Genomic DNA, 14,327 nt, shown 5'->3' on the forward strand with positions numbered 1-14,327 from the left:
TGGACGATGCCTTTCGGCCTAGCATCGGCACCATAGGCATTCACCAAACTCATGAAACCAGTAGCAGGAGCAATCAGGGAGAAAGGCATCCGTATGATCATCTACATGGACAACGTAGTGCTATTAGTGGACAGCAAGGAATTGCTAGACTATCAGACTTCATGGGTGAAGGAGTTACTGGAGTCTATGGGATTTCTAGTGAATCAGGAGAAATCATAAACAAGCCCAGAAAGAAGGCTTTTTAGGTTTCGTGCTAGACACCAAACTAGCAACACTGGAACTACCAGCCAGGAAAATGTGATGATCAAGAAGCAAATCAAAGCATCCCTTGCCAAACAGATAATCTCCTGCAGAGTGCTAGCGAGAATAGTGGGGCTGCTAGCATCTTCTATCCAAGCCCTCTTTCCAGGTCCCTACTGTATCGAGCTCTCCAGAGACTGAAAATAAAACATCTCCAACAAGGTCTGAGATACAATCAGACAGTTCCGCTAGATCGCGAGTCCATCACAGAGCTGGAATGGTGGTTGAACAACATGTATTTGTGGAACGGCCGGGCCATGTTCGGAGACCAGCCAGATCTGGTCATAGAGACAGGCGCCAGCAGGATAGGATGGGGGCATGCTGCGGCTCGCTAGAGACAGGAGGAAAAAGGAGCACAGAAGAACTGCGCCTCCATATAGACGGTTTAGAACTCCTAGCAGGATCCTTCATGATCAAGGCTTTTATGAAAGGGAGACTGAACTCATGCATGCTGTTGAAGATGGCCAGCATCTCAGTGGTGAGATACATCAATCACCTGGGAGGGACCAGGTCCAAGCTCCTAGCAGAGTTAGCAAAGGGCTTTAGGCATTTCTGCCTCCAGTCAGGGACATCGGTCACAGCGGAGTACTTGCTATGGGCTCTCAATGTGGTATCAGACTAGAACTCATGATATCTGACAGAGTCCAGCAAATGGAAACTGAACCCAAATGTTTTAGAGCAGCTGGAACAGCTATGGGGGGCAGTGCACATAGACATATTTGCGTCTCGGCTGAACGCACAGAAAGACAGCTACTACAGCTGGAGTTTAGACCCGTCGGCTTTGGGAGCTGATGCTTTTCTACAAGACTGGAGAGGGAAACTGCTCTATGTATTTCCCCCTTTGTAATAATGAGCAGAGTTATGGTGAAAGCAAGGAGAGAGCATGCAGAGCTAGTGCTCATTGCTCCAATGTGGAAGGCTCAACTATAGTTCCCACATGATGGAGCTGAACACAGATTTTCTGTGCACCTTACTAGATGGAGAACACCTGCTGACAGACCCAGCTGGGTCGTTTCATCCTCTGATAGCGTGCAGGATATCAGGAGATGATGGGCACTGCCAAGCATTTCGAAAGAAGCTGCTAAACGTATCGCACAGTCATGGGTACCATCCACTCGGAAGAGCTACAATGCACTTGGAATACATGGTCAACCTGGTGCAGATGGAGACATTTGCATCCCGTTTTGGTGCCTATAGTAGCCGTATTGAATTTCCTGGCATCCCTGCTGCAAGACGGTAAGGCATACAGGAATTTGGAGTGTATAGATCAGCAATATCAGCAGAAAACCTGCCCGTAGAGGGAATTCTAAAATACATGCAGCTGTGGTATGTAACATTAGTCCTATGCCTGTTGGCGAGCTGGCCAGCTATTAAATACCTATCCTTGAAACATCTATCGGGTAAATTAGCTATGCTACTATGCCTCGTATCTTGCAGAAGAGTAGCAGACTTCAGAGCGCTGGAGGTGAACAGGAAGACTTTCAGCCCAGAAGGAGTAATCTTTAATGTGTCGAGGAGGACGAAGACAAACTCTTCCTGCATTTCATACCCTTATCTACCAAACCACCGAAAGTGGTGAATGGCAGCATGTATCAGAGAGTACTGGAATAGAACTGCAGAGTCAAGACCAGCAGGCATCACAGAGCTGTTAATAACACGCAGGAAGCCTTTCCATGCAATAGCAACAGCCACCATCGTAAGGTGGGTGCGAGAAATCATGCAACTAGCATGTGTAGATTTAAGTAAGTTCGGAGCACATTCAGTAAGAGGAGCAACGGCTTCGAAAGCAAGCATGACAGAAGTGTCTCTCCAAGATTTGTATTTGTATTTTATTGAATTTATATAGCCCTTTACTCCGAAGTGTTTTACATAAGAACAAGTAAACATACAGCAAGCATAAGATGACAATTGAACCACAACCTGAAAACAGCATAAAGAACAACTTACAGTATTGTAGAGGTGAGGAGGGTGTGGGAGGGCGGAGGTGAGCAAGGGAGTGGTAGGTGTTAGAGGAGGTAAGGATGGGGGAAAGAGCAGGAATGTGAGGGAAGAGCAGAGAAGGTGAGACAAGAATCAAGCGGGGGAAGGGAGGAAAGGGATCGGAGGGATGGAGAGGGTAAGGAAGAGGAGGAGTAGGAGGTAAGGGTAAAGGGGAAGGGAGGCGGTAGGGAAGGTGGGTTGTTATGGAGATGAGTGGAAGAGGTAAGATTTTAGAGAAGGGTGAAAGGAAGGGTAAGAGGGAGAAGAGCGGATGTGAAGGGGAGGCGGTTCCAATGGAAAGGAGCAAGGAGTTGGAAGGAGCGGAAGCGGGAGGGGGCACATGTTGGAGGAGGAAGAAAGAGTAGGAAAAGATTAGCAGGGCGGAAAGGACGAGAATGGGTGTAGACGGAAAGAAGGTAAGGAGAGGTAAGGTGGAGCAAGATCATAGAGGGATTTGAAGACAAGACAGAGGAACTTGAACTTGAGTTGGGAGTGGAAAGAGAGACAACCTAGAGAGGTGAGGGAGGAGGAGATGGGATCAAGAGGTGAGAGAAGGCATAGGGAGTGGATGGCAGAGTGGCAGATGGATTTAAGAGGGGAGAGATGAGCGGAGAGGAGTCCGAAGAGAAGGGAGGAACAGTAGAAGAGTCTGGCAAAGAGGAGGGAAGTAATTAAAAGTTTAGTGGCGTGAAAGGTAAGGAGGGTCGAATTTTACGAATGTTATAGAGGTGAAAGCAACACGATTTAGCAGTGAGAGAAATGCGGTGATATAGAGAGAGGTGAGGGTCAAGATAGAGATCAAGGTTGCGGGAATGGGGAGAGAAGGAGAGCTGGGCGGGGGAAAGAGAATGAAGGGGGAGGGGAGGGAGGAGGAACGGTGATAGCAGGAAAGAAAAAGAGTTGAGAGGCAGATGTTGAAGAAAGAGGTGAGGTAGGGAATGAGGAGGGGGTCGATTTTAGGGATGAGGGGAGAGGGAATAGGATCTGAGGGGGAAGCAGTAGGATGAGTGTTGGATAGGAGTAGAGTGACATCAGAATGAGTGACCGGAGCAAAATAGGACATAGCTAACGTAGTGGGGGAAGGAGGAGGTGAGGGAGGAGAGTAGGAGGGGAGGAGATGATAGTTTGACGGAGATTGAGGACTTTGCTAGAAAAGAAGGAGGCAAGATCAGTAGCAATGAGAGAAGAGGTAGTGGAGAGATCAGGAGTAGATGGAGAGAAAAGTTGGGCTAAAGTTTGAAAGATGCGGCGATGGTGAGAGGAATATGACTGGAGAAGGTCAGAGTTGTAGGTGCATTTCGCAGAGTTGAGGCATGAATCGTATAGGGTATGATAGGAGAAATAAGCAGATTGTTTAGAGGGGGATGGGTGCTTGAGCCACTGACGTTCAAGGCACTTAAGGAGGCGGCGCATAGAGGAGAGATGAGAAGAAAGCCAGGGGAGAGCAGGTGGTTTGTGAGAGGGGCGAAATGGTGAGAAGGGGTAGAGAACATCAAGAGTAGTAGAGAGGGAGGAAGATAAGATGGAGGAGGCATCAGAGGTAGAGGAGAATTGGGAGAGGGGCAGGAGGGAAGAGGAGAGGGATGCTAGAAATCGGGAGGGGTTAAAGCAGCATAGGTCACGCCGGAGAAAGGAGGTAGAGGATTGAGGGGGAGGAGGAGAGAGAGATGGGGGGAGAGAGAAAAAGAAAGTATGGAGTGATCAGATAGGTAGGTGGGAAGGGAGAAGATGGGGGAGGCAGAGAAGGAGGAAGTAAAGATGAGATAAATAGTAGAGCCAGATTGGTGGGCAGGAGGGGAGGTGAAGGGAGAGAGGAGGTAGGCGTCGAGGATGGAGAACAGAGGAGGGAGGGTTAGAAGAGATGTGGAGGTTAAAGCCACCAAGAACAAGTAAGTGGAGTGGGACTGGGGGAAATAAGCCTGAGGAGACGGTCAATGTCCTCATAGAAGGAGCAACCTGGACCAGGGGGCGGTAGATGATGAGGAAAGAGATAGCATGAGGAGAATTAAAGATTTTGAACATGAATTCAAAGGAAGGGAAAGAGGGTAGAGAAGTAGGGGATTGAGAAGAGGTAAAGTGTGAGCGAAAGAGGAGGCCAAGACCACCACCATGGCCAGTGGTGCATGGAAAATGTTCAAACGAAGAGGAGGAGGAGGTGAGGGAGGCAGGAACAGAGGTGTTGTGAGGCAGGATCCAGGTCTAAGTAATGCAGAGGAATTCTAGGTTAAGGCGAAGAAAAAGGTCAAGGACAGCAGAGGTCTTGTTACAGATCGATCTGGTGTTCCAAGGGCAACATCAAAGGCATTCGAGGTGTTGGTGAGAGGAGGATAGATAAGATTGTGGCGATGAGATGAGGTATTCGGGAGAGGGATAGAGAGGGTGTGGGAGGAGAGGGGAAGATGGAGAGAGGAGATGGCCATTAGAAGAATGTAGAGTAAAGTGAGGGGGAACAAGTAGGGGGAAAGAGGTTGGGGAGAGTATCGGTGTTGAGAGAGAAGGAAGCATAACAGGGAGAGTGAATAGGATGGGTCAGGTACAAGGGGCAGTTCGAGGAAGTATGTAAGAGAAGTAGAGCAGTGGGTGAGGGAGGAAAAGGGGGAAGGGAGAGGGAATAGGAAGGGGACAGACATGAAAAGTAGTAGTACTATTGGGCAGAAGAGGATAAGATAGATAGAGAAGATATTATTAAAGCTGCAGACTAGGCTAGTGATAGCGCATTTTAAACCTTTTACTTTAAGCCGTTCAAAGGGTTGCCAGCAGCTGTAATGGGAAGCTATGAAAAAGCATAATGATCACCACCTGTCTTGACATAGAATGAAGATTACCCCTGCATACTGCACAGGGAGTCTTGATTCGATTAAAGACAAGAAGGCAAGCATTAATTTCCCATCCTATTCATGCACTGGTTTTAATCATGGAATGTTATTATTTAACAAACAGTTTATGGACTCCACCCTAACAAGCGTGTCTTCTATTGCTTGCAGGGGAAGAACAGAAAGCTATCAGCAGTTGAATGCCCAAAGTTGTCGAATTTCTGTTTGGTTACAGTTACAAAGATGGATCAGTTCAGGGCATTTCAAAGAATAGGAGGAGTCTGAGTCAGGAAATGACATATGGACTGGGCAGGCACTGCCAGGGACTACAGAGAAAGAGGGAAATGTGGTTTCAAAAGCAAAGAAAAAAGGAAAGGAAAATGAGTAGTGAAAGCATCATGTTCACTCATGTTCTGTTATTTTGTTGAACCTGCTGAAGAGTATATTAATGAAGTTGAAGCATAATGCAGGGATATTCTTCATTCTGAGCAGTTAGTCATACAATTGCACTTCCCACATTTATACTCTGTGATGCTTTTAACCCCAAAAAAACAGCTCTCTGGTCAGACTTTGCAATTGAAAATCCACATGATTGGATTCTCTATGTATTTCATTCACACTTGTGGGAATATCCATGTGTCTTAAAGTGATGCGGAAATGGAAACCAATCCGAACATTTCCTCTCCAGATTCTAATATTTTCAGACAGATTTTGACAAGCAACTAAAAGCAACATGGCACCCACAATAAGTGCATCTTCCCACTCGTTTACACTACTAGTTCCCCATTGAATAGAAACAACTGCATCTCCCTCAATAGAGAGCATTCTTTCACATACCTCCTTCACTTCTACAGCAAAGTGACAGACAATACGTACTTTGATCATTCCTTAAATTAACCAAATGCGTTTTGAAAGTATAGGTTTGCTGTCTTAACATCCAAAGAGAAAACATACGAGGGTCATATCAAATGAGGCTGGAGCGGTCAGCATTCATGTATTTGGCGCATGTGAGAAAAGAAACACCTAACAAAGTAACATGATTTGCAGACCAAAAGTCCCACAGCCAAACGTTGCACCTCCGGATAATTCCTTTATGATTATTTACCATCCAGGTACTAACCAGACTCTACACTGCTTAGCTTCTGAGTTCAGATGAGACTGGACGCATTCAGTGAGGTGTGGCCGTAGGCTGATGATTCTTTCAAAGTGCATTGCATTAAAAGCTGCACCTTTCTCTTTACCATCTACAATTTGGATAGAGTAGTGCTAATTCAGACTGTGTGATCCTAAGCCAATGATAAGCAAGTAAAAGTATAATCCTTAGCTTCAACCGAGTTGCTACATTTCTGCTTAGTGGCAAACATCTATTGTCCTTTCCTCATTCATTTCTTAGTGGTCAATGCATGCCCTACTTTTGCCATCCAGGTTCCACACCAGTAGAATTGGACCCAACCACCCTGAATGGCATTGGTCAAAATTAGGAGTTACACTCAAAAAGCATGTTTGAACTCAAATCAACTGGAGAGTTCTTCAGAAAAATGGCGTCACACATATTACATTACTCTCATGTTGTCCTAAGCAGACTCTGGGCATTGCAGTTCATTTGGTTTGCCAACTCATGCTTATGCCCCCACTTCAAGAGACGCGAGCCCTTGCAGATTCATATACCTTTCCCTTGGGGTCCCTTATGTTTAAAATACAATTTCATATTATATATTATATAATATTCATATATTAAATTACGCGCTCTGATGCCCGCAGGCTGCAGCGCTATATAAACATATAATTTAAAAAAAAATGGAGTAAAAGGTCACCTTTTGATATATACCTGAATTCATATATAGCATAATAGAAGCAGCAAATTCTTCACATACCACTTTTTCTCTAACCTCAAATCATTTCTCTGGCGTTGTTGTACATTTTTGACTATGACTAACACCCAGAGCACAACCATTCATTTTCAAGTCACAAAGTGGGCCACAATCCTCCTTGTTGCAGATATATTTAATCTGCAAAACCAAACTCTTCCTTTCATCTTAATTTTCGCCACATATACACTTCCCAATTTGTCAAACCTTAAAGCACTGCAGATTTCTTCTAAAAGTCTATGGCCAATTTCCAAGTCGACATCCAAATTACATTTATGACATCAGGATGTGTCTTCCCTTTCAAACTCCATATCCTTTCTTCATTAAAACAATGTATTTCCTCAGGTATCATTCTGTAAATCTCTTTGATATCAGTCACTGCATGCACCCTCTCCTTTAATTGTTTTACATCTACAGATTAAGCAATATGTTCAATATCTTTGGTTATAGCAACATGCATTATTTTCAGGATTCTCGGTGAATCTCAGATTAAGGGCCTCATTACACGGTAAGCGGTAAACCATGGCGCTATTAGCGCCATGGTTCATGCCGGTAATTTACCGGTACCACCTTGGAGGAAAGGGGAATTACCGCCCTATTCCAAGGTTGGCAGGGCGGCAATTCCTCCTTCCTCCATTGCCCTTCCCCATTCCCATTTTTGCCCCATAGGGCATAATGGGAATGGGGAAGGCGCTAATTACGGTACCGCAAATTGCGGTACCGAAATTAGCACCCTGGTCCCTTTGCGGGTTGGATTTTTAACGCCTGCAAAAAGCAGGCGTTAAATTCCCCAACCCGAAAGGGACCTCGTAGTAAGGCGGTAAGGATTTACCGGTACCGGTAAAATACTGGTACCGGTAGACCCTTACCGCCTACCGTGTAAAGAGTCGCTTAGTCCCTTATCAAGTGTGGAGAAGTCACCAAATCCATATATACTGGGATGCCGACTTAGGGACTGTTCATAGCATTCAGGATGTTTTCTCTGATGTCCACCCTTTGTTGCCTTTTTAGCACAGGGATTTTAGCACAAAAGCGAGAAAAGAGGGGAAATAAGCAACAATGGAGCTGTTCTTTGGCACTTCATTGGAGGGCAGGACTATCTCAAGCTATGATGGTGGCAGATCCACTCAGCTATGACAGTTTGCATTACCAGACTCAAGTGTGTTCTTAACCTCCCCACACCAACTTGAGATGAAAATACATTTGACATAGAATGGGTGGAGGCTGGCAGCTTCCAACAAAAATAAATAGATGTCTGGCTTTCCATTCCAATACCCCAATAGAATGTTCCGAAATTAAATGTTCTGCCCCTACTCTCAAAGCAACTTAAAAAAATGCAAACACATTTTGACTGAGTTATTTGTAGAACTGTGTTGGTAATGCAGGTGTTTAAATAATTCAATGGGCCTCATTACGAGATTGGTTCGTTTTCGTGATGCCGGTGCCACTGTTTCCGGCAACCCGTGATTCTGGATGATTATGGGTTGTCTGGCCAGTGCATTCCAGCATGATGGAAACTGTGGCACCAGCATCACGGAAATACTGTGAAAAGTTGCCAAAACTGCTAACACCATTGACCTTGGTGCCAGTGCCCCCGGATTCGTCATTGCAATGCCGGACACATCAGCTCCTGAAACTGTGGTGCCGCAAATACCGGGAAACAAACTGATCGGCGGAACAGGAAAGAGGCCGGCACCCATTACAAAAACACAATCCATTGCAATCTGCAACTCTCAGGCGACATCCACCATCCTGACTGAAAAAAGAGCACACGGACCATGTCATCTTGCGTCCATGAGACCCGCCAGCGTAAGCCGCTCTTTTCGGAGGCAGAACTGAACATGCTTGCGGACTCCATTGTCCTGCATGCAGTGGAGTTATTATCCAATAATCAGCGCCACCAAATCCAGCTGTGCAAGGAGGCAATATGGGAAGAAGTGGCACAGAATGTATCGGCAGTGGGGACAACACCATGCTTGGTGAGAAATTGCCACAAGGGCAGCGACGACCTCCGAGTCTTGAACTTCCTCCCTGCACACTGTCAATAGAACATGGCCACAGGTGGCGGTACCTCCTCGCCAATACGTCTGATGCTCTGGGAGGAGAAGTGTAGCAGTGTGCTGCACATGGAGTTGATAGAAGGGGTTGGCATTGCAGAGGCCATAGCCGGGACACCCAAAGAGGCCGGTGAGTACACGTAACCCCAATTTAATGAACATCAGCCCTGGCCACCCTGCTCCCACCACTGTACCAACATATCACTGAAATGGGAATTGCACTATCCACAACCCCCACCCCCAAAACACCCTGCATGCACACACACCCCTCGCATATGAACCGACATCCATGTTGCATTCATGGACATACACCCTGGCACCCTAACAATAACCCATGTCTGAAAAACATGTTGAACACAGCACCAAGCTGCCAAGTGTACAAGCATCTGCCCACACACAGAAACACATAACCTGCCACAGCACATTGCGTGTGTGTCTGCCGTGCTGCCACAGCCACCAGAACACAGCAATGCTGATCCTCATCTCTACCTACACATGACCACCCTTGCACGCAATGGCAATGCATGTGTGCCCCACGTCTCTGTCAGGCCGATCTGCGATCCCAATTGCACATAGTGGCCCTCCAACTGGTCAGCCATCAAGCCCTGGCTTGCCACATCCATACCACCCCCTCCCCACCCAACACCCCACAGCCCAATAGGCCACCCCCCCAACACCATAGCTAACAAGTGCCAGGACACCACAACAATAGCCCCAGTACAGCAGCAGTCTACCATGTACAAACATTCCATGTCCTGAAGCTGAGCATGCACAAAAGAAGTATGTGTGCACCATGCCATGCAGAAGGCCATGTCCCCACTATAGCACGGCCATAACCAACATAATGCATGTATCAGTGCTTCTTGAATCTACACAGGTCCCGTTCATCATGCCTTTCTGACTCCCTCAGGCACAACTTCTGACATTAAAGGAGTCCAACCAAGCACCTTAAGGGGCATCAGACAATGCCAGGGAAATACTGCATGGACCACCACCCCCCAGAAGACTTCAGCGACCACTGCCACTGACATAAGTGCCTCACCCATCAGGCAGCATTACCTGCTGTGGTCACCACTGCTGCTGCACCCTTTCAGGAAGCACTACCTGCTGTGGCCACTAATGCTGCTGCACCCATCCAGGCAGCACTACTTGCTGTGCCGCTATTGTCCACAAGGCAAACAGCAGGATGAAGTACACTACCCCATCACAGCAGCCAGATGCACGTGGCCAGGATTTCATTGCCGAGGACGCTGCCAACAATGCTGTAGACACCACAGGGGATACCAGCAATGACATTAGCTATGAGCAGGCTGAATTCAGCCCAGTAAACCTCATGAGCCCACATCTGCTGGCCTTCCATGAAGTCAGGGAAATGGAGGGCCATCTGTGCCATAATGAGAAACGGCAGGATGCCTTAACTGCCCTAGTGCTACAACTGCCATCGGACTGATGGCCGAGAGGCTCCGCGAGGTGGACAGCATAATGTCCTCCATTGCAGAGACCATGGCAATGTCCCTTCAGGCATCCCTGGATAGTTGGGCCAGTGAGACAACACACATGGCATCCACACGCTCCTTTCCCGCAAGTTCTGTCCATAGCAGCCCAAGGCAGAGTTTGATGAGCCCGACAGCCATACCACACAGTGGCACACCTGGTGGCAAGCAGGCCCATAAATGGGCCAAGGACAAACATGTGTCAAGGATGTGGCTTTGGCAGGGTCAACATGGACAACATTACACAAGCTAGGGAGGGGGAGTGGGGAGGCATAGTTGGGGAGCAGAAGTGGGGAGGGTTAGTTGTGGAGGGGGAGTGGGAAGGGATAGTTGGGAAGGGTGAGTGGGGAGGGATAATTGAGGAGGCGGAGGGGGGGTGGGGAGAGATAGTTGTGGCAGGGATGTTGGTCCATCTGTTATTACATTATATTCATTACATTACACTTTGTGTTATATAGAAATCATGACTGGACATTCATTTTTAGTGTGAGTGAGTGTTTTATTCCCTGCACAGTGCAGATTATGTTTGCTGGCCTCGGCCATGTGCTTGTGTGATGTGCTCAGAAATATTGGTGAATCAGTGCATTGCATGCATCACAACCATCAATGGCATCCCTGCGATGTGGCAATGGCAGTTCATCCTCACTGTCATTCTCATCCCCCGCCTCTGATGGGTGCATGTCCATGTCTGGGGGAAGTGGTATATTGCACCTGATACACATGTTAGGCAACAAGGAACAGCCCAGAACATTCTTGCCCTCCTGACAGGGCTGTACATGAGGGCACCCCCGATCTGCTCGCTCAGTCAGCGGTTGCTTTTAACAACCCAAATGTTGCTTGATTGTGCACTGGGTCCTGATTTGAGCACAGTTTTATCCTTGCTAGTGCTGGTCCGGTGGTTGCCTGACGGGGGTCATCAGCCATGGCATCAAGGGGTATCTGGCATCACCTGCATGGGAGGGACAGAAAGGTGACGGAATCAGTGTAGTGCCAGTGTCATGTTAATAAAGCCTGTTTGTAAGTCGTTGTCACATGGGACTAGCACAAGACATTGCAAATGGCACAGATGAACCTAGTATCTGGCGCATTATCAATGTTAATTGCAGTTTCCAATTTCTACGGATTGTTAGACCTTGATTCTGTGATTTGCCTGCTTTCTGTCTGCATAAATGAATGTAAATGGAAATGAATGGTGGAACTGATAATTAAGCGGGTCCGGATAGAAGGATGGCAGTGGTCTTAACAGGAACCTTGTTTCCGGTCCGGTAAACTACAAATCTGTCTGCTGCAGCAGATAGGTCCGACCCCGCTGGATGCAGCGGACCCGGTAGGCAGACTTATTACAAAAGCACTAGCACCGTTGTGGGCAGTGACAGTGATTCGGAATCCCAATTTGCATGGAATCCGATGTTACTCCACGAGAATGGTGAATTACATTTTTTGGCGCATGCCTTGGCGGCCCCCGGGACTTGTACTGTCCCTGTGGCACTGGGAAGCAAGGTGCCATAAACAGTACCATGTGTTTGACGTCACACTGCCAGTATCACCGGCGGGCTACCTCCAACCTCGTGATGAGGCCCTTTTCCGGGTTCCCAATGATGTCACTCATTCATTACTGGCCAATAAGATTGAAAATGTCATACATGGTATGATATGACATGATATGATATGATATGGCATTTATAATGCGCCTATACACAAGTGTTTCAAAGCACGACGAGCCAAGGGATGGGGAACAGAGGGAAGACAGACAAGGATCCTACTAGGCCAGGTGTCATTCAGATTGCACAAGTGTATGGGAAGGGGGAAGGGGAAGTGCAGGGAGGTAAGGAGGAAGGGGACAGTGCAATACATGGGATAATAAAATAAATAACAAAGTAAAGTATGGGCAGCAGGTGGCAAGTGCAAGGGAGAAGGGTAAGTGCGGGCATCAGGTGTCAAGTGCTAGTGGTAGGACTGTAGGGATACAGAGAACAGTGCCCAAGTGCGGGGGTTTCCAGGTGGCAGTGCAGGAGTGTGACTGGCAGGGGGGGGACCTGGGCTCAAGATCAGAGGGTGGTCAGGTAAACCAGTGCAGTTTCAGTGTAAGCCAGGAAATCAGCAGGGGAGAGGAGGAGAAAAAGCAGAAGCAAAGAGAAAGGTTTTGAGGTGCTTCCGGAACCACAGATGGTTCTCCTCAAGTTTCAGGGGGGCAGGGAGGCTTTTCCAGACGGAGGCCCCGGATGAAGAATGTGATCTACCACTAACTCGTTGCTTGGATAAGTGACTGACCCTGTGGGAGTTGGAGGTGGATGAGCAAAAAGCTCGAGAAGGGAGATATTTAGGAAAAGAGAGTTGAAGGTATTGAGGCCCTTGGCCCCAGAAGGCCTTGTGGACAATGCAGAGGGTTTTGAACTTAATCCTCGCAGCCACTGGGAGCCAGTGCAGAGATTTCAGTCCTGGAGTGATACGATCCCTGGGCTTGAGGCCAAGGACAAGTCTCGCAGTCCAGTTCTGGATGAGTTGCAGAGGGCGGAGGGAAGAAGCAGGCAAATCTAGAAAGAGGCTGTTGCAATAGTCCAGCTTAAAGAGAACCAGAGCTCTGGAGACAGTGAGCTTCTGGGGGAAGGATAGGAAATGTAGAATACCTCTGAGAAGGTGCAGCTGGTAGTGTCACTTCTTAGAGATATCATAGATGTGAGGAGAGAAGGAGAGTGTGGAGACGAAGATGACCCCAAGGTTTTTAGCCTCACAGGTGGGAGCAGGGTTGAGGGCCAAGAGAGGCCTGCTAGAGAGGGACAGGAAAGGAGGGTATGGTTGTGCCGATGAGGGGAATCTCAGTCTTGCTGGCATTCAGGCAGAGATCATTGGTGGCACACCACTCCTGAATGGCGAACAGGCAGTCAGAGTTAAGAGAGGGAGAGGACGTGGCTGAGGGTAGCCTGAAAATGAGCTGTGTATCATCTGTATAGCACTGGAAGTTGGGGCAGAGTGTGGCAATGCGGTGGGCAGTGTCAGGTATTGGTTGATCAGCCCGGGAGAGCAGTTAGACCCCTGGGGAACACCACAGTTAGAGATAGAGATGGAGGAGAGGAAGGACCCGAGTTGGACCTGGGAGGGTCGATCGGAGAGAAAAGAAGTCAGCCTCGCCAGGGCCTGACTCGTGATGCCCAGGTTATCATGCAGACGGTTGAGCATGATGTCATGATTGACCATGTCGAAGGCAGACGAGAGATCAAGTAAGATGAGGACACATGGGGTGTTGGAATCAAGGTTAGAGAGCAGGTCTTTTGCAGAGGGCCTGGGAAGGGACAGGAGAGGTAGAGATTGGCCAGTTCCTTGCAAATTTTAAAGAGTTTGGCAGAGTTGTTGGATGCCTCAGAGATGCGGGGTTGGGTGTGAGCTCTATTCTTAGTGCGAACAGAGAGCCGGTATTGCCTTTGGAGCAGCCGGCAGGCCAGTTTGTCAGAGAATGTACGTGAAGCAAGCCATTTTCTCTCAGCCGCCCTGCACTTGTGTTTAAGGGTGACGAGGACGGAGTCGTACCAGGAGTTGCACTTGGCTTTCGGCTTCAGACGGATCCTCATCACAGGGGCAAGTACATCGAGAGTGTCTGCTATAGCAGAGTGGAGCCTAGAAAGGGCTGCGTCAGGGTGTGAGTCAGACAAAGCGGGAGAGGGAAGGGAGAGAAAGTGGTGGCGAAAGCCTCCAATTACACGTGCTTCATGGGTCTGATGACTGAGAAGGTGGGTGGCAATGATGGAGAGGGCTTGGCCTGGGGGTTAGAGAGGGTGAGTTGGGAGGAAAGGAGAAAGTGATCACTCCAGTAGAGAGGAG

This window comes from Ambystoma mexicanum, chromosome 1p, assembly GCF_040938575.1.
Source record: "Ambystoma mexicanum isolate Mex_15411 chromosome 1p, UKY_AmexF1_1, whole genome shotgun sequence".
Lineage (NCBI taxonomy): Eukaryota > Metazoa > Chordata > Amphibia > Caudata > Ambystomatidae > Ambystoma > Ambystoma mexicanum.